Consider the following 25,274-nt stretch of genomic DNA (forward strand, 5'->3'; position numbering starts at 1 on the left):
TCACACACATCCATGCCTGAGGCAGGATTCAAACCTCCGACCGTAGCAGCAGCGCGGTTCCAGACTGAAGTGCCTAGAACCACTCGGCCACTGTGGCCATCTAAATTTCGTTCCTCTGGTTTGCTGTGTGTGTGTGTGTGTGTGTGTGTGTGTGTGTGTGTGTATGTGTGTGTGTGTGTGTGTGTGTGTGTGTTTCACACCATTGTGTGAAGATGTTGGAGGGTACTAAATGGTTCAAATGGCTCTGAGCACTATGGGACTTAACATCTGTGGTCATCAGTCCCCTAGAACATAGAACTACTTAAACCTAACTAACCTAAGAACATCACACACATCCATGCCCGAGGCAGGATTCGAACCTGCGACCGTAGCAGTCGTGCGGTTCCGGACTGAGCGCCTAGAACCGCTAGACCACCGCAGCCACCATTGGAGGGTACGTTCTCTAGCGTTGTCGTATACCCTCTTTCGCTCTTCCTGTCACCAATGCTGCATCAGAGGAACGACACTGGCTGTAGTCTGTCTATTTTTACCACAATGAGACTTACAAAGATCTATATCTATGACAGACAATATGGAAAACTACACATTACCGTGCCTGTTATCAAATATAAAAAATGGGTAAACATCTCCACAGTTTTAAAGGGAATGTTACGCCATTGTTCCTTTTGGTAACGATGGTGGAAATGGATAGCCATAACCCAGCCTTATCCCCAAAGGGTCAACAACATCGAAATCTGCTGTCTGCAGTGGTCAGCAGTTTTGCGACAAAGGGGCAGCAATACTGTGCCACTATAGGAGAATTTGGTATAGAGGCGGTGAAAATGTAAAGCACAAAAAGAGACACATGACAACATTGGGAAAGACCTACTGTAACACACATCTTATTACAACCTTCTCACCATGTTTCTCAGAGACAAAACTTTTCCGTCCCGTCCGGAAGGCGGCGCGTGGGTCTGCTCCTGTAAACTGAAGTGTAGGCCGAATGTAGGAAGTAAGTAGGAGGAGGAAAAGGTGAAATGCTTCGGTACTGCATGTAAATTGAAAGCACCTTTACTACATTTTTTTTTCTTTATTGATTTTCAATTCCCCCCGAAGGGGGCGGGCTGGCAGCAGCTTACTACGCTGCTCTACAGCCTACAGACTTTTTGTAAATAAAGGGAGAAGAAAGAAACAAGGAAAAACAGGCGATAAAATGGCGATTTAAAGTAAAAAATGGCGTAAAATTGTGGAAAGTTAAAACAGAAAGCAAAGGGGGTTGGCAATGTAGATAAAAGGCACAGGAATCAGACAAGTAACACAGTAGACACACAATTAAAAAACATGGCGACAGTCTGGTTTCTGTTTGCAAGTAATAAAAAGCACACCCAGCGACAGTATGATGGCTGTTCGCTACACTTCCCAAAAGACACAACATGGAGCACACACTGGAAAACACACTGTAAAACACTGCACGAAAAAGGTGGCACAAAGATGGCACTCCCGACCCAAGGCAGATGTGGGGGGGGACCTGGAGTAGGGGGAAAAACAAGGAGGGAGGAGAGGAAAAAACGAAAAGGGGGGAAACCAAGGAGGGAGAGGACAAAGAAAGGGGGAGAAGGGCAGACGCGAGAGGGAATGAGAGGAGGTAGAGGAGGGAAATGTAAAAGGATGCGGGGGAGAGAAGGGAGCAAAGAGAGGGGAGGTGGGGAAGAAAGAGGATGGAAGGGGGGGAGAGGGAGCCCGGGAAAAGGACAGAGGAAAGGAGGGGGAGTGAGGATCAGAGTTGATAGGAGGGATAAATGGAGGGAGTGAGGGCATCATCCGGGAGGGGGAGCTGATGGAAGCCACCTTGGGAAAGGAGTTGTAGGGTGTAGAGATGGAGGGTTGGGGGGACACAACGGTGAAGACGCGGCAGGGGGTGGGGATGGGAGAGGAGAGGAGGAACCAGGGGATGAGGGGGTTCAAGATGGTGGGAGGTGTAGAGGATGCGGATATGTTCGAGGAATAGGAGCATATGGGGGAAAGGAATGAGATCGTAGAGGATCCGCGTGGGGAACGGGAGGCGTATACGGAAGGCGAGGCAGAGTGCATGACGCTCAAGGATTTGGAGGGACTTATAGAATTTGGGGGGGGGGGCAGATATCCAGGCAGGACTGGCATAACAGAGGATGGGACGGATTAAGGACTTGTAGATGTGGAGGATGGTAGAGGGGTGCAACCCCCACGTCCGGCCAGAGAGGAGTTTGAGGAGTCAGAGGCGGTTGTGGGCTTTGGATTGGATGGAGTGGAGATGAGGGATCCAGGTGAGGTGACGGTCAATGGTGAGGCCAAGGTAGGTGATGGTGGTGGTGAGGTCGACAGGACGTGCGCAGACAGTAAGGGAGAAATCCAGGAGCCGGAAGGAGCGAGTGGTACGATCTACGATGATTGCCTTGGTCTTGGAAGGATTGAGTTTCAGGAGCCACTAGTTACACCATGCAGCAAAAAGGTCAAGGTGATTCTGGAGAAGGCGTTGGGACCGTTGGAGGGTTGGAGCGAGGGCGAGGAATGCGGTGTCATCAGCATATTGCAAGAGGTGTACTGGAGGGGGGGCTGGGGCATATCTGCCGTGTACAGGATGTAGAGGAGAGGGGAGAGGACAGAGCCCTGGGGCACACCTGCAGAGGGGTAGAAGGTGTGGGAATTGGCATTATGGATGGTAACATAGGAGGGGCGGTGGGAGAGGAAGGAGGCCATCAGGCGGATGTAGTTGATAGGAAGGGCATAGGTATGGAGTTTAAACAGGAGACAGGGATGCTAGACACGGTCGTAGGCCTTTTCGAGGTCAAGTGAGACGAAAATGGCGGAGCGACGGGAGTTAAGCTATAGGGAGAGGAGATGAGTGAGGCGGAGGAGTTGGGCATCAGCAGAGAAGGAAGGTCGAAAGCCACATTGGGTGTTTGGGAGGAGGTGGTTTTGGTGGAGGTGGAGATGGATACGCTGGGAAAGGATGGATTCCAAGAGCTTGCTGAACACCGATGTGAGACAGATAGGACGATAGGAAGAGGCATCAGATGGAGGCTTGTTGGGTTTGGAGAACATCAGGATACGGGAGGTTTTCCACAGGTCGGGATAGAAGCCACTGGCAAGGATGACATTGTAGAGGTTGGCAAGGAGGGAAAGGAAGGAGGGAGGGCAGTGTTTGAGGTGGCGGTAGGTAACGCAGTCGTGGCCGGGAGCAGTGTTGCGTTTAGTGCGGAGAGTGAGGCTGATGTCCTGTGTTGTGATGGGAGTGTTAAGTGCAGATGGTGGGGTATGGCCCAAGTACTGGAAGCTAGGACTTTACTACAGGAAGAATGTGAATACATAAACTGTAACTTAACATTGGTTGAGATGAGCACGTAGGTGCGAGGCTGTACATCATTCAAATCTAACATCGGCTAGAAGTTACAAAGGCAAAGTCTGTAGTGGCTCGCCTACTATGAACTAGAAACAATGTTGCTTGGTCGTCTACTCGGAACCAAATGGGGAGAATCTGGAGCGGCTCTCGTAGAGCTGCACAGCGCCGGCTAGGGGGCGCTGTCGTCGGTGTCGTAGTGCCAGCCTAAGAACTTGTACCTACGCCGTGGCATCGTAGCTATCGATACCACAAAAACAGTGGGTGGGCAGAGTAGAGACATTTACCCAGAGAAAATACAAGACACAATAAGCATACTAATCCCAGTGTCTACTTCTCTTGTTGGGGAGTCCCCTCCACCTCGGACTTGCAGATGAAGCCATATCTGAATATAATTCAGGATATTACATAGGAGGCTTCACTTTCAAACCCACCATGGACACATCCACCTCGTTTTACTATTCTGGTTTAAACGTTGCCATGCTGTCTTGGGTATTTTTCAATGGAAATCCACCACAAGTTACCTTAAGTTAATTCTCGTCCAAAGCGATATCATTATTGGCTTTCAGGCCAAGGGTAGAAGCATTTTCGATTTGTCGAAGTTTGTAAACTGATCGCATGCATGGAAAAATTGCGCTATCCTTTCACAGAGGCAACTATTGTGCAACACAGGCCACATATGACATGAACGATGCCGTGGGAGATGTGTACAGGCGAAAAGATGTGCAACTGTTGAGTAGCTGAGTGCCAAGAGTCTACCAAAAGGGTCTAATCAAAACCGACCCACCGACTGTAGCTGTGTATGGGCTTCTGCAACAGGCCCCTAGTATGTACACCTATGCTGACTGCTCGTCATTGGTGACAAAAGCCGGAGTTTACACGCCAGTACCACAACTAGACGTAACTTAATAGTAACAAGTGGCTGTTTCAGATGAATCACGTTTTATACTCCATAGGACAAATGACCATTGGTGTGCATGGTATGGAAAGTTTGGAAGGAAGCACTCTGCACTGTTCCATAAAAACACGGGAGAACTGCCGGATATCAGTAACTTCCTGCCACGATATTTCGGCGCAGAGTCTTCTGGCCATCTTCAGGTGAATGCCACTGTAGTAGTACTGGCGAATACGCGCTGAGCTCCGCTATTTAAAGCCGTACTGAGGTGACATTGCGCATGCGCTGCTCAGCGAGCGCGTTCATAACGGCTCCGTGCGCTGCGCCTCGCGCCCTCCACTGCGAAAGCCTGGCGTATAGGTGTCAGGTCGATTTACATCTTTATGAAGATAACTACGTCGACTACGAAGTTTCTCTATAACAGGATTCCAAGCAGAGTTCAGCTGATAACCGCAATGTCGACTGATGAGAGTCTCGTTGTCAGACAATCTTATTTCCACAGATTCATTGCTAATCGAGCTCCAAAAGTTTGATGTATGGGCCAAAATTTTTGTGTCGTCGTAATTCATGGAATGATCTGTGGAAACACAAGTTCGGCGATTGCGGACTTGGTGGGTTGGAGAAGGCGAGTATGCCGTTGGTGTTCCACAATGCGTTCTGCTTGGAATCCTGTTATAGAGAAACTTTGTAGTCGACGTAGTAATCTACATAAAGATGGAAATAAACCTGACACCGATACGCCAGGCTTTCGCAGTGGAGGGCGCGAGGCGCAGCGCACGGAGCCGTTATGAACGCGCACGCTGAGCAGCGCATGCGCAATGTCACCTCAGAAGGCTTTAAATAGCGGAGTTCAGCGCGTACTCGCCTCCTTCTCTGCTGACGACCAACTCCTCCGCCTCACTCATCTCCTCTTGTAAGTAGGCTGTTTAGATTTTTATATTGGTAATGCCACGTAGCGCTCTGTATGAAAATCACTGGCTGTGCTGTGTGCAGTCTGTGGCTAGTTTGCATTGTTGTCTGCCATTGTAGTGCTGGGCAGCGGCAGCTGGATGTGAACTGCGCCTAGCGTTGCGCAGTGGGAGGCGAGCCGCCAGCAGTGGTGGATGTAAGGAGAGAGATGGCGGAGTTTTGTACTTTGTCATGAACTGATATATATATTATGACTTTTGATGATATTAAGGTAAATACATTGTTTGTTCTCTATTAAAATCTTTCATTTGCTAACTATCCATGTCAGTAGTTAGTGCCTTCCGTAGTCTGAATCTTTTATTTAGCTGGCAGTAGTGGCGCTCGCTGTATTGCAGTAGTTCGAGTAACGAAGATTTTTGTGAGGTAAGTGATTTCTGAAAGATATAGTTTAATGTTACTCAGGGCCATTCTTTTGCAGGGATTTTTGATAGTCAGATTGCGTTGCGCTAAAAATATTGTGTGTCACTTTAGTCAATGTTTGAGTACGCTCAGTTTTGCTCAGCTGTTTGAAAAGCAAATAGTGTAAGAGGTTTATCAGCACAGTCGTGTACAAGTGTTCTAAGGGGACGTTTCACTCTCTCTCCAGCTTAACTCCCGTCGCTAGGCCACTTTTCTCCTACTTGACCTCGAAAAGGCCTACGACCGTGTCTGGCATCCCGGTCTCCTGTTTAAACTCCAAACCTACGCCCTTCCTATCAACTACATCCGTCCGGTGGCCTCCTTCCTCTCCCACCGCCCCTCCTATGTTACCATCCATAATGCCAATTCCCACACCTTCTACCCCTCTGCAGGTGTGCCCCAGGGCTCTGTCCTCTCCCCTCTCCTCTACCTCCTGTACACGGCGGATATGCCCCAGCCCCTCCCCCCCTCCAGTACACCTCTTGCAATATGCTGATGACAACGCATTCCTCGCCCTCGCTCCTACCCTCCCACGGTCCCAACGCCTTCTCCAGAATCACCTTGACCGTTTTGCTGCATTGGTGTAACCAGTGGCTCCTGAAACTCAATCCTTCCAAGACCGAGGCAATCATCTTAGGTCATACCACTCGCTCCTTCTGGCTCCTGGATTTCTCCCTTACAGTCTGCGCACGTCCTGTCCGCCTCATCCCCACCCTCACCTACCTTGGCCTCACCATTGACCGTCACCTCACCTGGATCCCTCATCTCCGCTCCATCCAATCCAAAGCCCACAACCGCCTCTGACTCCTCAAACTCCTCTCTGGCCGGACGTGGGGGTTGCACCCCTCTACCATCCTCCACACCTACAAATCCTTAATCCGTCCCATCCTCTGTTATGCCAGTCCTGCCTGGATATCTGCCCCCCCCCCCCCAAATTCTATAAGTCCCTCCAAATCCTTGAGCGTCATGCACTCCGCCTCGCCTTCCGTATATGTCTCCCACCCCCATGCGGATCCTCTATGATCTCATTCCTTTCCCCCATCTGCTCCTATTCCTCGAACATATCCGCATTCTCTACACCTCCCGCCATCTTGAACCCCCTCACCCCCTGGTTGCCCCTCTCCTCTCCCATCCGAGCCCCTGCCACGTCTTCACTGTTGTGTCCCCCCTACCCTCCATCGCCACACCCTAGATCTCCTTTTCCAAGGTGGCTTCCATCAGCTCCCCCTCCCGGATGATGCCCTCTCTTCCTCCATTTATCCTTCCTCTCAACTCTGATCCTCACCCCCCTCATTTCCTCTGCCCTTTCCCTGGGCTCCCTCTTCCTCACCCCTTCCATCCTGTGTTTTTTCCCCACCTATCATCTCCTTTCTCCCCCCCCCCCCCGAGTCCTTTTGTACTCCCCTCCTCTGCCTTCCCCAATCCCTGGCACGTCTGCTCAGCACCCCCACCCCTCTTCTGGATCCTCCTCTTCCATTGGCTCCTTTCCTCCCCTCCTCCTTCACTTTTCCTCTCCTTCCCCCCCCTCCCTTTTTCCCGTCATCTGACCATTTTCCCCCCACCTGCTCTCGGGTGTGGTGTGTCATATTTGTGCCAACTTTTAGCGCAGTGTTTAAGTGAGTGTTCGTTGTTGTGCGTCCTTCCACAGTGTTGCGAACAGAAATCATACTGTCGCTGGGTGTGCTTTTTATATCTCTTGCGAACAGAACCCAGACTGTCGCCGTGTTTTTTTTTAATTGTCTGTCTATTGTTTTTCTGCTTCCTGTGTGTTTTATTAGCTTCATCGACCCTGTGTTTTATGTTTTATGCTCCAGAATTTTCTGCCATTTTACCTTTAAGTCACCGATTTTATCGCCAACTGTTATTATTTTTTATTATCTTCATCATTTTAAAACAAATTCTGTAGGCTGAAGAGCGGCGTAATAAGCTGCTGCCAGCCAGCCCCCTTTAGGGGGAATCGAAACCCAATAAAGGAAAAAAAAGGGGGGGCGTACTTGCCAGTACTACTACAGGGGCATTCACCTGAAGATGGTCAGAAGACTGCCGTAATGTCGTGGCAGGAAGTTACTGATATCCGGCAGTTCTCCCGTGTTTTTATGGAACAATCAGTACGCCGGGAAAGCTTTAAACATCACAGCACTCTGCACTCTTTGAGAGTTATAGTCTGGGGAACGTTTTTGTGACATTCTCATGGTGACATAGTCATTCTGAGTGGGACATATGGGAGTTTGGATCTGGCTGTGAATTGTGGTCAGGTAGCCTAATGGTAAGGCGATTGGTCGCTCTAAGTCGGAAACCCGGGTCGGAGTCTGAAACAAACTTTCATTGTCGTTGCTCCGTGACACACCCGATGTTTGTCCATACTTGCAACTACAAATGCGTTGTATGTAAACCTATTGCTGTTATCAATCACCGAGAACATATTCTGTTTGGTAGCAATAGTTGGCAGCAATCTATTCCAACAATACGCCGAGATAACTAACTTCACTTATTTGGTCGGTAAGAAAATATTGTAGGACAGTCAGGAACTAGCCACTCTGGTAGACGAAATAAGAGCAGCATTGTACTTTCGAGAGTGTGCGTCCTAGGCAATATCGCACTTCAATCGATAAACGACTCACGAAAAAGCTACAGTTCATACAGTTCAAGCGGAAGTTTACTGGCGTCTATTCTTTCCTCGGGGATGGAGTCATCCCCACCCCCCCAACACACACACACACACACACACACACACACACACACACACAGTCTGTTGACTGTGACACACACAGAAATCTGACTGTAGCTAAACCATCCGTGTATCATTATAAGTGTGGAATCCGATGACAATGAACGCAACACACACTCACGATCCCAAAACTCTATGCACAAAACTTACGGACAGTAGATCGAATTGGGAAGTCAGAATGTTAACGGTAAAAATAAAGAGCAATATAATTAGATTACATCTACAAGAATATGTGACACCAAGATCACTTGAATTGTCATCATATTGGATGTTTAGCGTATATAATAACATAGTAGATGTCTGTGAAGTGCACCTACAATGGAAATACATCAACATTCTTCTCTTGAATCGATGCTATTGTGTATTCGACGTTTGCTTAATTCACCGTAAATACAGAACATATGGTGGGTATATCATTTGATATATCATTTGATATTTGGCAGGTAGCTATTAAGCAGTATCCTGACTAACTGAGAGAAACTGGATTCTTTTACACTAGTGACAGAGAAAAACAGTGTGCTTCCGTAATGGTGTTGGGTTGAGCTACTAGGTAAAAATACATGATCCATGGGCTGAACATGCTGTGTGGTTTCTCAAGTGTTTGTTCATAATTCTTCCAAATAATTCTCATATAATTCATTCCGTATTTTTTGAATCAAAGCTTGAAACCTTGTTCTTTTTAGCAAAGGAAGTTATACATGTACAGTAACGTTTATTCATGAATGAAGATATTTTTAATAAATGCTCCTTTTCCTTCATCCATTTTCTGGGTAATATTTGTCTGAACAGAGATGCAAAAATTACTACAAGGGATGTAGCTAATATTACATATCATGTCTTCTGAAAGCTGCAAGAGCTGTGTAGCTATGCGGGATTTCAGTAATGCTCACTTGTGTAACAATCTGCTTCCAAAGTGAAGTGAGAGAGATTTTCATTCCATGTATACATGTTGATGTTTGTGCTGTTTATGTGTGCTGTGTGACAAGACCTGTTTGAATTACAGTAAGAGCATTTTTGTTACTGTTATCAATATTTTACTATACACGTTGTGAAAAAGTGCACATATTCACAAGGAAACATTATAAACTCATATTACAATGGGTAGAAAAATACTAATTAATTACAGCTTAATGATACACAATACATATTTACAGACTCCATAGACTAAAGCTCAGATAATTCATTCCATATTTTTTAAATCAAAGCTTAAAACCATGTCCTTTTTAGCAAAGGAATTTATACAGTACAGTAACTTTTAAAAACAATAATAATTGGTTACATGTTCTTAATTAATGCAGATATTGTTAATAAATGCTCCATCTCTTTCATCAAACTACCTACCATGTAGGAACATGTACCATATAAGTGTTTTTATGCACACTATACACATCACATAAGTAATCCCTCCCACAGGCTACTGTGAAATAGTCCAGTGTGGAATCAGCACACAGACATTGTTGTATAATACCTTGCACAATGTCATTAAAGATATCTTCACATATTCGCTTAATGGAGATATCTTGTTGGCAGCAGAACGTGTTCCATCACATAGCACCGAGATGTTTACAGCACTTCGTTGTTTGAATAATACACTATACATCATCACAGGGGTAATAGTTTCAGCGTTGTGCTGCTAAAAACTTCTACTATAGAGAGATTAAGATGCTCACTGCTGGGGTTGCTGTCCACGAAAACGTTGATGTCGGTCAGCCCCGGCCTGAATTCCTTGATTAAATGCCTCCCTGAGTGCTATTCTGTGACACAAGCATTACCATTGTATCTGTGTGAAACAAACCTTCCCGTGATGTGCGACATCCCCTATTTCAGCTACCACCTCAACGACAATTTCATCTGAAATGCCAACATTCATAAGCTGAGAACCGAAGTCAGTCAAACAAAACATCCTCATGAACGTCAACATCAAACTAACGACTAGGTCAGCTGGTTAGTTTATATGCATGCACAAAGCCCGTCCATCCCCTTACCACCCCCAGTGACCGTTAACTGCCAATCACCTCCCTACACTTAGTTAAATGATATTTATGATGGTGAATTACTTTTTTTATTTGAAACTAAATTTTAAAAAAATCTACATTGTAATATCATACGTAACTCCAGATTACTACACTGTGTGTGCATTGTACTGTATCTAACCACATCAGTCGTTGGTTGTCTACGATATACCCTCCACCATGCAATATACAGTGACTGGCCAGGTATTTGTTTTTATGTAAGACCTCCTTTCAATGATCGGTTGTGATAATACTGCGCATCAGTGTTATCGACCTTACTGTATTTAGCGTATGTCAAATTATGTGCGGCTGCAGAATAGTGGTTGTGCGAGATATACGGTGTTGAGGTTACAATTACTTTTTATCTCATGGATTATACATAGGTCGCACATATCAATATAATAGCGTTATTATAATCCTTGATAACTATGATAGTGTCACCATTGTGAAATCTGAACAACGGAAACATCCTTCGAAAGAACTTCTCATTCTTGGAAGCGTCACATACGATTAAGAACAGAAATCTTACCAATGCATGCGTTGGAATCCCACATTAGATCCAATATAGTATTATTTATTGCTAGGTTGCATGATTTTAAGTTAGATGTTTTGAAATTTTGCGCTGTAAATGACAAACATTAATTAGGCCCCCTTAAATTAGGAATTAAATGATTTCTAAATGAAACAAGAATTACAATAATTTGGTGTATTCCATTAAAGAAAATATTTGACAAACAATGGCACATCTGATAAACGGATCTGGGGTAAAATTCCAGTAATCGTGTAAACGAAGCAATTGCAATAGTGGAAGTTTGCTGTGAATGTCGTGATGTTAGTAGGAAAGATAAATAGAACTAAACAAGGAAATGCAATGGATCTGTTTTCGGAGCTGAAAGAAAGCTGGTCATTTAATCTAATTGGAAGTCTTCAAAGCGCAGCTTGAAGTTATGAAATTCCATGAAATGGCTTTAATGTCCCTACAAATTGTCCCACAGTTCTGGCTCTGTCTCACCACAGCAGATTTTAGTGGCGGCTGAAGTGGCAGCAGATTCAGTCATTGTCGGCACACCAATGACCCTTCCCAATGACTCTGTACGCATTAGCCCAAAATCTATTGAAGCCACTCACTACATCTGCTCTGGCGGTGAAGTCTCGTGGTCAAGACTCCTGATGGTGCAACGATGAAGGCTCTATACGAAGAAACAAAAATAAGAAGAAACTTCCTATTGAGTGTTCACTAAAAGTAAAACTCGTACTAAATGCAATTTCGATATTTGAGGTATAATGTATAGCTAAAAATAGTGCAGTTACAATTTTAATTACTAGTGATAACTCTTATAGAGATCCAAATTTTCATCAAAATGAAATATTGTTGGTGCTGATAAATCAATTAACGAGTTATTACTAATTTTAATTAAAGGATGTCTTAATCGTAAGCCTTTATGCGTTTCCACTCTTTGCTCTGTTTAGGTTCGATGGATTACAGACCTACCGAGTGCCTAACGGTAAAAATGTTCCTTTTGAAACGCTGCTCCGATTCATTGAGCTATTCTTTGGCAACTTAACCGGTAATGCGCATACTTATTCCGTCTCTCTCTGTGGCAAATGAGGTGCGTCCACATTAGCACAGTCCAGTTTCTCTGTCTAGCCTCTAATTTATTCATGTTAGTCAGTATTGGCAGTGCTTATGTTGTGTAAATAATTTTTTGTCAAGTGTATGACCAACGGTACCTCAAGCCTTCGAAAATCATGTTTTCCCACTTCATTATCGAATTGGCATCTATGGTATCAGGCGCTTTATAAACAATAATAGCTTTCTACATTTAGTGCAAAACGGTGCTCTCTTGGACTTTGCTAAAAACAGCATTCCTTCCCATTCCACTTCTGGGATGTAAAAGCGATCACGGCTGGATGGTCTTACGCCGCAGGAGGTTATACTTGTACTTACCTGTGATACTTTGGACGAACAAAGACAGCACTGCAGAAGACTGTCCATTGACCTTTACACATCCTGGTGCTCCCTTCTAAGAACCGCTTCAAGAGAGGCAGCATACGCGACTGCACAGCTCCTCACTGCATCCCACTCTGCTTCATTCTTGTTTTACATTAGCCAGCTGCCGACAGTCATTAGTACTGTTATCTACCACATTTCTCAGTCTCGATTAATCATTCAGATCTAGTGGGTCTTTGCATAATGGTGTTACATACGTTAAGGGACTGTTTCTGGAAAAATGTTCACGTAACACTATCTAATACCAAAGTGTACTTCCTATTAAACACGCCGTATGTTGTCTAACGATATTACAACTGCAGAAGCGACGCTCACTCACTATTTGCGAACTCTAGAGGAGTTTTTTAATGCGAACTCTAGAGGAGTTTTTAATCTATGGCGACTCAAAGTAAATGAAAAAATGAATCTTGCAACTTCCATCTCAGTAGTAGGTGTGCTGGCTATATAAAGGGCAAATTGCATTCAGAAATCAGTTGCTGTCATATAACCCATTCCCAAAATATCTTGGCGTTATCCGGGATCGCTCCCTAACACACAGCTAATTGAAACTGCCTCAGATCTGGGAACCAGGGACAACATATTACACAAGTTCTCTGGAACAAGTTGGAGAGGAAGGCGTCAGTTCTGAAAACAGCTGCCTTCTCACTTGCGTAATCTGTTGGTGATTATTGCTGCCCAGTATGGTTGAATAGTACTTATACAGGTATGGTTGACACACTGATGGATGTGACTGTGAGAAGCATATCAAGCACAATAAAATCCACACCCTACCTCTTCTGTCTAACATCCAATCACCGAAGACACGACTTCAAGCTGCGTTGAAAATGGAATGGGAGAAATTTTACAGAAATCCCGAGCTGGCACTACAACAGGACTGTGACGCCCCTCAGAGACAACGAATTAAGTCTAGGAGACCCTCCTAGAGACTCGGCAGAAGACTCATTCCACGAGGATGCCAGCCAGAAAGAGCATGGCGTGATGACTACCTCGCAGCCAACTCTGACTCTGGAGGTACCATTGTCGATCCCACATGAGTCGCTCTTCAATTCCTCCTACCTAGGAGGTTGTGGATCATGCTAAATCGCATACGCACCAAGCACGGATGATGCAGGGACTTGACGCACAAGTGGGCAATTGCTGAGAGTACCAATTGTAACAGTGGACACTAGCGATATGAACAATACATCACACAGCACAGAGTGTCCCTTACGCCAATATGCTGGAGCTCTGTCCAGCATACATGAGGTCCCTGAGATTGCATTCTCAGGGATGGAAACTTTACATATCCACCTATAACCAAATGCTTGAAAATACGAGGGTTATTCCAAAAGTAAGGTCCGGTTATAAAAAAAAATCAAAACTAAAATGTTTTTTCAAAACAATTGTTTTATTTACATTCCTTACATCTTTATCTATTTTTCTACATAACTTCCATACTTATTTAAATATTTGTCACATCGTTCAACAAGCTTTTGAATGCCCATGTTATAGAAATCGGCCGCCTGTGACGATAACCAGTCCTTAACTGCTTCTTTCACTTCATCATCTGTGTCGAAGCGCTTGCCGCCGAGAAACTCCTTTAAGTAACGGAACAGGTGGAAATCACTTGGCGCCAGGTCCGGACTGTAAGGAGGATGGTCCATCTGTTCCCATCCAAATTTCTTGATCAGAGCTTGCGTTTCATTTGCAGTGTGGGGGTCTGGCATTGTCATGCAACAACAAGATTCCAGACGACAAAAGACCACGTCGCTTATTCTGGATTGCACGTCGAAGTTTAGTCAGGGTAGCGCAGTAGGCGGCTTTATTAATCGTTGTTCCTCTCTCCATAAAGTCGACTAACAATACTCCACGTCTATCCCAGAACACAGTCGCCATAACCTTACGTGTTGAGATTGTCTGCTTTGCCTTGACCTTGACTGGCGATGACGTGTGACGCCATTGCATTGACTGACGTTTAGACTCTGGAGTGATGTGAGAAACCCATGTCTCATCCCCTGTGACAACATTGTCTAAAAGACTGTCACCTTCCTTATGATATCGCTCCAAAAAATCAAGAGCAAAAGCCATTCTTTTCATTCGTTGGGGCTCAGTAAGCAGCCTGGGAACCCAACGGGCACACAATTTGTGAAACTTCAAATGTTCAGAGACAATTCTGTACAAAGTTGTTCTACTCACATTCGGAAAATGCATGTCTACGTCTGTAATAGTGAATCGGCGATCTTCACGAATTTTTTTGTCAACCGCATTGACCAAATCGTCTGAAATCACTGATGGTCGGCCACACCGTGGTTCATCGTGCACATTATCCCGTCCTTCATTAAAAGCTCGCACCCACTTGCGCACTTTACTGTCGCTCATTATGTTAGGACCGTACACTTCAGTAATCTGCCGATGGATTTCCGCCGCTGAATTGTTTCTTGCAGACAAAAACCGTATCACTGCCCTTACTTCACAATCGGCGGGCTGATCAATTGTCTTAAACATTGTAAAGTGACACTGTGAACTACACTCAGCAACAGTAACAAAGCGAATGGCGGCGTTTGACGCGCAAGGCTTGCCGGGAGTCGGCGCGCATGCGTGTTTTGTCATTGGCGCCAAATTTCAATAGTTACGGCGAATCGGACCTTACTTTTGGAATAACCCTCGTATATAAAGAACTTTCCTGTCTGTTACAATCTTAAACTTGGAATATCCATTCTGTTTGTAAAATTACCTGTTTTTCTTTTACGTGTAATTCATAGAAGTGCATTTTAAATTAATTCTATTCACACAGATAATATCGTCTTATCAGGTTAATCTAAGTCATTTCGAATCAGGAATGCAAGTAATTAACTTTATCTGCACATTATGTATATTGTATTACCATTAATATCATTACTGTTCAATCTAAGTAATATATCTTTCCACGCAGTTTATCTTTGATGTCATACGAAATAAATAAAAAAGACATTATTTTGTAAACAAAGCTAAATCAGAACATGAAGAAGAACTGTTTTCTTCTGCACATTTCTGTAGAAATGGGCCTCTTCAATATGGGAAGCTTATGTAGTTTAATACAAGAGGAAATGTTTCTCTCACAGTCAGCTATTAGTCACTGCGGAGGCAACTACACTTGCATTTGGAAACCCATTCATACTGCTGTGTTTGAGGGGTTGAGAGTAAGCAAGCTGACAGCACTTCGCCCATTCAGCAATTCAGGTATGCAATTGGGTGTACGGTATTCCAACGGCTATTATTTATAGCAAATGTTTGAAACACCACGGTGTACTTTGAGTAAGTTAACGCTACAATGCAGGTACCAAATCTGTTTAAAAGATATTTTTTCCGTCGATGTTGGAGGTAGTATTAAGAAACGAGTTCAATCAGCGAGGAGGGGAAGCCTGTGCAAAAGATGACGACCGTTCTGTTTCTTAACGTCCGCTAACAGAATTTTTCTCTGAGAATAGCATACAGTAGAATAAGAACGGTGTATCACTCCAGTGTGCATGTATAGTTCATATGTGTATGTATGCAACAACTAAAAAAAGAACCACGTGATTGTGACGTTAAAATACTACAAAAGTATTGACTTACTTTGCAGGTGTGATTCAAATACATTATGTAATGTTGTTTCTGATTCTGTAAAGCCTTCAAAGAAGACATAGAAGATCAGAGTTCTTAAGACATTTTGTATGTCTTAAAAATGTCTGTATCTTTTCCAAGATGGGATGCACTGGACATATGGAAGGAAAATTTTTGTTACATTTTTAGTCGACTGCGAGATTATTAGTGACAGAGTGAAAATTCAGTTAGTGAAAGGAAAAATTTCTAAAGGAAGCCCTCCCTCTGTTAGCGAGGAACTGGGCAGGGCTATGACGAGGATTTGAAATACAGTCGTCCGGAATTCAAATTCAGTTTCCTTACCACTTCGTTCGGTGTTATCACAGGAACAACAATTAGCGACGACTTGCTGACTTCAAGTGGAGCTGACTCCATATTATTGTCCCTTAGTGAACAGGTTAGCTAACAGATTTTGTTAATGCATTTTCCAAATGAAGAGAGGTTAGTGACTGTTTCGGGATCGGTCATTGTGAATGTATGTCGAATTTCCAAATGCAGGGACACGGAAGTTAACTCTTTATACTTCACTCTGCGAAGGATCTAACTTAGATATTAGCGTATAAATTGTCTAACAAACCAAACTGTTACTTTATTTTGTGGCCAAATATTTATTTTTAAGAGTTATTTTCTAAACCGTCGAATGCTGTTTATGTCCACGTATTCCTTCAACGAGTATAATACAAACAGATGAAAAATGCTCAAATCGGAGCAGAAAAGGCGAAAAGGCTCCTGTTTAAAAGACTGACTGAAAACTTGGATATCAACTGTCTCATTTTACTTTCATCAGCACCTTTAAAAATGTTCACAGTTTTTTATATTTTATTTTTTATTTTCATTTTGTTACTTTTATTCTTTTTTTTATAACTGATATAGAGTTTTGAAAAACGGAATATGGAAATACTAGACAGATGCCGAGGGAGTACACCATTATAAGACGAGCAATTGGCTGCGGTTCGTTATTTAAATTAACCCCCCCCCCCCGGATTTTACAAGCGTAATTAACGCAAATGTGTAGAGTAAACTTTAACTTCTGTATCTCTGAAGCGGAGAAAGACGTAAAGATCGTTTTCAGGGCTGTGCGATATCGGAATCTTAGGAGTATATTCTAAAAGTTTCAACCACTTCCTGTGCAGCTATCTTGCAATCCGCGGCTCGGTTTTCGTAAGAAAAAGTTACGTTTTAGGGGTGTTCTTCGATAAGGGATATTAATTTTTGGAAACTTGAAGATGATACCTTTAGATATATACCTAGATAGTGTGTCATTAAAATATGAGCAATTTGTTGCAGTTGTTATTTAGACATCCACTGTTGAAGGCGAAAAAATGGTGAAAAATACTTTTTTCGGGTTTAATCAGGAACAACTCATGAACTAAACGATTCCTCCATAAGCCCAATAAGACGCAACGCAGACCACATGTAATGCAAAACGAACCAACCGATTTGCTCCATTTGCCTATGATGGACGATGTGTGTATTATTCAAAAATTGACCCCGTACTGGAGGCTAGTTACAGTTAGATGGTCCTTCTGTTTTGGATACAAACAGTTCGTAGGCGAAGCCTTACCCATTGCACTTGACCGTACCTTTTTGTCGTCAACAGAAACCGAGCAATGAGTCCCGGAAAAATCCCGCGCGTGGCACTAACGAAGTGTCCCAAAACGCAGCACATTAAAACGGGATTTTTTCCAGGGCTCAGACTTCGGGTTCTGTTGTTGTGCTTTTGATTGCCCTTGGCCTAAGGACCTCTAGTTTGGTTTTCTGTTTGATGATGTGTAGCTGCAATACTTTTAGAATTATCGCAAGCCGCTGGTGGCCGAGCGATTACGCCGGCACGCTAGCTTGGCGTGTTCGGTCAGAGATCCGGTTGGCCTCTGTAATAAAAAAACTGAGTGGAAGGATCAACCACCGAACTCGAACAGGATGTCTTGCGACGTCCGCAGCGACCAAACACAACGATCAATAACGAACATAATGCAAAAAAAAAGTGGTTCTAGGCGCTTCAGTCTGGAACCGCGCGACCGCTACGGCCGCATGTTCGAATCCTGCCTCGGGAATGGATGTGTGTGATGTCCTTAGGTTAGTTAGGTTTACGTAGTTTTAAGTTCTAGGGGACTGATGACCTGAGATGTTAAGTCCCATAGTGCTCAGAGCCATTTTTTTTAAGAATTATCATATACAGCAGATTCTGTTGTACATTCAGATGCCTTGTGAAAAATTCTGTTGTACATTCAGATGTCTTGTGAAAAATTTGCTGTTATCTGTTAAATCAAAATATGTTTTAAGATCCTTTGTTTTACATATTATCTATTTACCAACTGTACAATGGACATTAGGTACTCTGTTTTGTTTTCATTGTTTTTTTTTCCTTTTTTTTCTTTTTTTCTTTTTTTTTGTACGTACTATGTAATTGCCCTTCGTCATGGTCACGGATCTGCTAGCTATTGATACACGAAACGAAAATCGTGGATAATGTAATCTAATGTGGCTTTCACGAGAATTGTGAGGCAGGCCACTGCGTGCCTCCTTGAATCTGTGTGAAACACATCCGTGTCAGCGACCTAGCCCGCCAGGCGACGTGGTTGCGGTGCAGTATAAGACTGCCTTTATCAGCGAGGATTTCTCGGCGCCTGGGTCTGGCGCCTAATCCCAGACCACAGCGGGAAGCCCGACTAATGCGCGCGCAGGCCACCAGCCGCCGGCCCGCTCGCCCTCGAGGGCCCATTTGTCGCTACCTCGTGACGTCACCACTGGCCGCCGACCTCTGCCTGCCATCCTTCTGTGCTAAGCCCAGCGCTCCACCCTCCAAACGAACCCAAGCGAATAAACGACGCCGTGCATTGCCTGTTTTTCTCTCCTGAGGGATCGAAGAAAAATTTGGGCCTGCCCCTGTTTCCAGACACAGTCATGTGAAATACTAGTACTCCAGTGTTTACTATTCCTACACTTTCAACTCTGAATATTTGACAAGAAGATAGCGTGTCACGAGAAAGCATCTCAACAGTTCTAGAGGATACTTCCAGATCTTTAAACGGAGGAAAGGAAGAAGGTACGAATGTCCGCAGAACGAATATGAACCACTTTCGTGGTTCGTTGTCCATATGGTTGTGAATGACGAACAGTTCCTTCCACAGTGTTGGAGCATCGCTATAGCACCGGAAAGGGCGCACATCAGTCCCTTTTTAGAGTGCACCGACGTGTCCTGTGGTCAGAAATTCTGTGAGCCACAGTGTCAGTTTCCGTCTGTCGTCGGTCGCAAATCTTTCAGTCTGCCGCTGTCGTGTTGATTTTCAAATAGTAGGCTTCACAAGAGACTTTCACTTGAAACACTTCTGTGTTTCAGCGTTGACCCAAAATTATTAGACTTTATTTTTGGACGGCGTAGTGCACGTACATCACGCGTGATTGACAGCTAAAGGGATTGGCAGAAGTAAGGGCTAATGTGCGAGAGCATAGCTTTCAGTTATTGTGTGTTATCATCATCATCATCATCATCATCATGTTTTCTGGTATATTAGCGGATCCTTTGCCTCGCAATTTCAAGTGATCCTTTCCTATATTCTTAATAACAGTGTATACAAGACGTCCACCACATTATCCAGGATATAAAATCTCTTCTCCCCTCGCCCCCTTCTTTCCTTCCAAATACCCTTCTAAGACCGTTTTGCTAAGCTACTCTTTATTCTTTACGTACACTGTGTGATCAAACGTATCCGGACACCTGGCTGAAAATTACTTACACATCGGTAATGCTGGAATTCAATTAGCCTTGATGACAGCTTCAACTCTCGCAGGGATACGTTCGATCAAGTGCTAGAAGGTTTCTTGGGGAATGGCAGCCCATTCGAAACTAATTGCTGCAGTGAGGAGAGGTACTGACGTCGGCCGGTGAGGCCTGACACGAATTCGGCGTTCCAAAACATTCCAAATGTGTCTACAGTATTCAGGTCAGGACTCGGTGCAGGCCAGTCCATTACAGGGATATTATTGTAGTGTAACCACTCCGCCATAGGCCATGTATTTTGAACAGGGGCTCCACTGTGTTGAAAGATGCAATCGCCATCCCCGAATTGTTCTTCAACAATGGGAAGCAAGAATATGCTTAAAACATGCTGTGCTGTGCTAGTGCCACGCAAAACAAGAAGGGGCGCAAGCCCCCTCCATAAAAAACATAACCATACCATAACACCACCGCCTCCGAGTTTTACTGTTGGCACTACACACGCTGGCAGCTGACATTCACAGGGCATTCTCCATACCTAAACTATGCCATCGGATCGCCATTCTGCTTACCCTGATTCGTCACTCCACACAACAGTTTTCCACTGTTCAATCGCCCAATGTTTACGCTCCTTATACCAAGAGAGGCGTCATTTGGCATTTACAGGCATGACGTCCAAGTTTCTCACCTCCCGCCTCACTGTCATAGTACTTGCAGTGGATCCTGATGCTGTTTGGAATTCCTGTGTGATGGTCTGGATTGATGTCTGCCTATTACAAATTACGACCCTCTTCAACTGTCGGCGGTCTCTGTCAGTCAACAGACGCTGGCGGCCTGTACGCTTTAGGCTGTACGTGTCCCTTCACGTTTCCACGCCACTATCACATCGGAAACAGTGGACCTAGGGTGTTTACAAGTGTTGAAATCTCGCGTACAGACGTATGAGACAGGTGATACCCAATCACCTGACCACGTTCTAAGTCCGTGACTTCCGCGGAGCACCGAATTCTGCTCTCTCACGATGTTTAATGACTATTTTGTATTTATTTTTATTCCATAAATTATTCGATTAGCTTCAATTGTATCCACTACATCATGTACTACTCTATGACCTGTCGTCTGTAACCTTCAAACACCACATTCTTCTTCCTACAATTATTACCCACCCGTTATCTAGGTGACGTAATCAGTCACATTTTCTAAATATAGACGTAAAAGTGTAGGAGACAGACTACAGGCTAGTCTTACTCCTTTCCCTAATTCTACCCAGTTGGTACTTTCTCCTCTCACTTTCACTGAGCCTTTTGGTTTTAAATATAATTAGTTTAAGAGTCGTCCGGTTGTCCCTCATTATTGGTGCAAGCTTATTCCAAGTAACACTATGAAATTCCTTTATCCAGGTCTATAAAACACGTATCTAGGCCTCTTACTTGTTCAATGAACCTGTCTCCCAAAATTCGCTAGACACCTATTGCTTCTCTTGTGCATGCATTCTGTGTAAAACTAGCCAGATTCTCTTCCATTACCGTTTCTAGACTTTTACTAATGATTGCTTACACAACCTTAGCCGCAAGTGGAATGAAGCTAATTTCCCTGTACCCACTGCATCTCTTGGTTCCTTGTTTCTCTAGTTTTGGGGTCATTACTTTTGTCTGAAATTCCTCTGGCCATTAGTCACTTTCATATATTTTGTTACACAACATCAATATATCTGTTACACTTTCTCGGTTATAACATATTAGAATTTCTCCCAGTATTTCCAGAAAATTCCAGGTTAGGTCGCTGGACGCACAGTAGCACCTTTCTTCACTACATGGTTCTTTCCATAATCCAATAGTAAACACGCGGAAAAATAGCGAAACACAGAGCTCACGGTGACAGCAACAATGGAACCGAATCCAAGTGCACGCCACTCACAATTTCGGTCATATGAAACTGCCTGCACAAGATGATCACCAGCTACGACAACAACGTTAACAAAAATAACTCTTAGCAGACGTAAGGAGTAACACAAATCGAACAAACTTTAAATAAAGGAATGGTGTCCACTTGGCAACTGGGTGTCTTCTTTTATGATCGATGAAGCTGCATTATATTCTAATACCATAATTTCAGACGAAAAACTCAGACGGTCTGCGTGGAATTCACAGTTGCAAAACCTGCCGATCAGTGTTGTGGTCATGGACACCAACAACTGTCTCGCTGCCCTATTATGTCCGAACCACGCAACGCTGCTTCGGCTATTAAACCATAAGGTCTCAAGTGATATAGCTGACTGACTTCTCCTCGCCTCCACTTTGCAGCCAGTGTCCACCAGAGACGGCGCTCAAGGTAAAGCCTAGCGCCTAGATACATATTGGCGCTCATCAATTCCGGCGCCAGCAAAGACAGGTGCGAGGTCACTTTGACGGGAAGATGGACTTCGGGTACAATTATATAATATTATTACTACCCTCTCTACATCTGAAATAGGGCTGAGAGACCTAATAACAAAAAAGCGCATCAACGTTGGAATGTCATCTGGTAAATCACGTTAAACGGAGTCCACAATAACAAATTGACTAGTTCAATGGTCCACACGAAATGATGATTCCTTGAATTAGATATTTACAGAGTGCTCGATGTGGGAGAACGTAATCCGTAATCTTGTGCATGGATAACAGCAGACACCACAAACCATCTAAAACATTTTGGAGGGTCAGGTGAATCTTCTATGGACGCGGAACAAGTTTATAGTTGTCTCAGTTAATGCGAAGTGTTTGCATAGAGTGCCGCCCACGTCAGATGTTCAAGCGCTGTAATATGGCACTGCACTTTTTGTTTTTGTCTTGATTCAGTATACTGCAAGATATAGGCTGGTCATTCTACGTTTCCATGCTAATTGCTACAAGGGTGCTTATAGTAACGGTTTACATCATGGCGTAGAAACGTGATTCCAGAATTTACGCAAGCTCTGATTGCAAGACTTCATTGCATTTACAATTCTTGATGAGATTTATTTTTCCTTCCGCCGCATGCACGATAAAAGCTAGTGTTTGCCCGTTATCATCAATGCCCCCTAAAATACTGTACGCCTTATGCATTATTGTGGAAAACCACAGGAAGAGTATTGACGGTTTTTCCAGAAGAAGGTTAACCAAAAAACTTAAGATTATGTAAGCTGTGATAACGTGCCGTCTGTGAGGCCTTTTCTGCAGGTGGGCGGTGTTGTATTTGTTATCACAAGCATTATTTTTGCAATTTTCTATGTGTGTCAGTAGGACTACTCCCTAACTCTTAGTATAGCTGTGGTGCGCTGTTGTCTCTTAGGTAGTATATCTATAAGTTGCCTTCCACAGATGATAGGCATGAAATATAAGACTTGTTATGCCGGTTTGCTTTAGAATAAATGTATCTTAAGGTGCGCTAAACTATTTGAATTGATCTGTAGAGGTTCTTTTAAAATTACCGCTGCTAGTCACAAACTTTGTTAACTAATGTATTATTAATTTATTGTGAAACTTGTTTCGAGGCAATAGCTCACCGTCAGGTTAAGTGCCATTACCAGAACAATTTTACAACTATATTATGAAGGTGTTAGACAGTATTTTCATAGATACTGCGGTTATCCAGTGGAGAAAGAGAAAACCTAGCAAGAGGCGATGTCAGTCTGTATGCTGGACTGATGTTTTAATGAAAATGTTTTGTCATGGTGACTCACATTGTTCTTCTAGCGTAGCAGTCTCGTTGTGATGAGCTGCGGTGATTCCATTTCCCTCTTTCCTTTCATGACCACTGTTCACAAATTTTCACAAACTTAACAGTAACTTGGAAACACGGTCAGAAAAACAAATCTGTAGTGCTATGGACAAGACGGCGGTCAAAACACAGCTGGTCTAGATTTGCCTATCGATCTGTCGATCTGTGTGGTGTCAGATGCCTACATGTGTTCTGCATGTCTTGTTATTGTATTACAGAGGTAGGTTGAGGAAATACATTACAAAGTGAGCACCTTTTACAATATTATTGTACAAATTATGGTATAAACTGTTTACTTCACATATTTCTAAGCTATTGCTGGGGCTAGAGTCAAATGACTGTGACGTTATGTATATTTTATTTTAAGAATCTGTAGTGAAATTGGAAAAGATACGTGAATTTATGAAGTCTGTCATTTGATTCTTTTCTAGAAGAGCTGTAAAATAGACACCTTAGAAGAAATGGAAATATTCACCAACCTACAGCTGTAATATGATAATAAGACGTGCAGAAGAGACGTAAACATCTGACACCACATAGATTGACAGATCAATAGCCGGCCGGAGTGGCCGAGCGGTTCTAGGCGCTACAGTCTGGAACCGCGCGACCGCTGCGGTCACAGGTTCGAATCCTGCCTTGGGCATGAATGTGTGTGATGTCCTTAGGTTAGTTAGGTTTAAGTAGTTTTAAGTTCTAGGGAACTTATGACCTCAGCAGTTGAGTCCCATAGTGCTCAGAGCCATTAGAACAGATCGATAGTCTAATCGAAACCAGCTTAATTTTGACTGCGGTCTTGTCCACTGCACTATAGATTTGTTTTTGTGATCGTGTTTCCAAGTTACTGTTACACTTGTGAAAATTTGTGAACAATGGTCAAAAAAGTCAAGAGAGTCACGGAAATGGAAACACCTCAGCTCATCACAACGAGACTGCCCCGCCGGAAGGACAAAATGGGTAACTGTTAGAAAACATTTTCATGCATACATTAGTCCAACTTACAAAGTGGCATCGCCTCTTATTAGGTTTTCTCTTCCTCCGCAGGATAGCCACAGGATGTATGAAAAGACTGTGTAACATCTTTATCAGCTTCTTGTGAAATATTTTTTGTAATGTCATTTAGCCTGAAGATGTGGTATCCCCTCAAAACGTGTCTCACAATAAATAAATAATACATTAGTTAACAAAGTTGTGACTGGTAGCGGTAATTTAAAAAAAAAACCTTTACGTATTTCTTAAGACAGTTACGGTTGAAAAGTAGTTAAAATGGCATCCAATTATTTGAATTGAACTATGCGAGAAATGAATTGCTTGGGCTGCTCATGACTTGCGTACAGAGCGAATAGCGTAACGCTTTGCAACTAATGTGGTGCATTGGGCACTCATGTTTTACGTCTGTTGTGTCCAATATTGATTGACAGTCAGGGTTTACTGGCTGTGCTATGTGGTACAACTTGTTATGTTGGAGTGATTCTCATAAGTGAGGTGAATCTAGATACACTATGGATTACGTTCCTTTGGTTACTGTGTGACAAAAGCGAGTTGTTCGAACGAAAGTTAAACGGTTACCTTATTTATCAATATTTGAGTGGTTGCTGTCACATCATTCAACATTATGAGCAACAGTAACATTTTGAGTCAGTTTTGAAACTTCCTTTTTTAATAACTTCTGTGGATTTTATAAAGTCTTTTAAATTACTTTATTTCTTCAAGGTAATACAATTTTGTTAACATTGCATGACTAAAGTTTAGTCTTTCAAGTCAGATAGCAGTTACTACCAGTTTTGGAATTAATAAAATATTCCTCGGATCTTAAGCCACGTCAACTGGTTAACTACCCACATGGTTTTTG

This window comes from Schistocerca cancellata, chromosome 5 (assembly GCF_023864275.1).
Source record: "Schistocerca cancellata isolate TAMUIC-IGC-003103 chromosome 5, iqSchCanc2.1, whole genome shotgun sequence".
In the NCBI taxonomy this organism is placed as follows: Eukaryota; Metazoa; Arthropoda; class Insecta; order Orthoptera; family Acrididae; genus Schistocerca; species Schistocerca cancellata.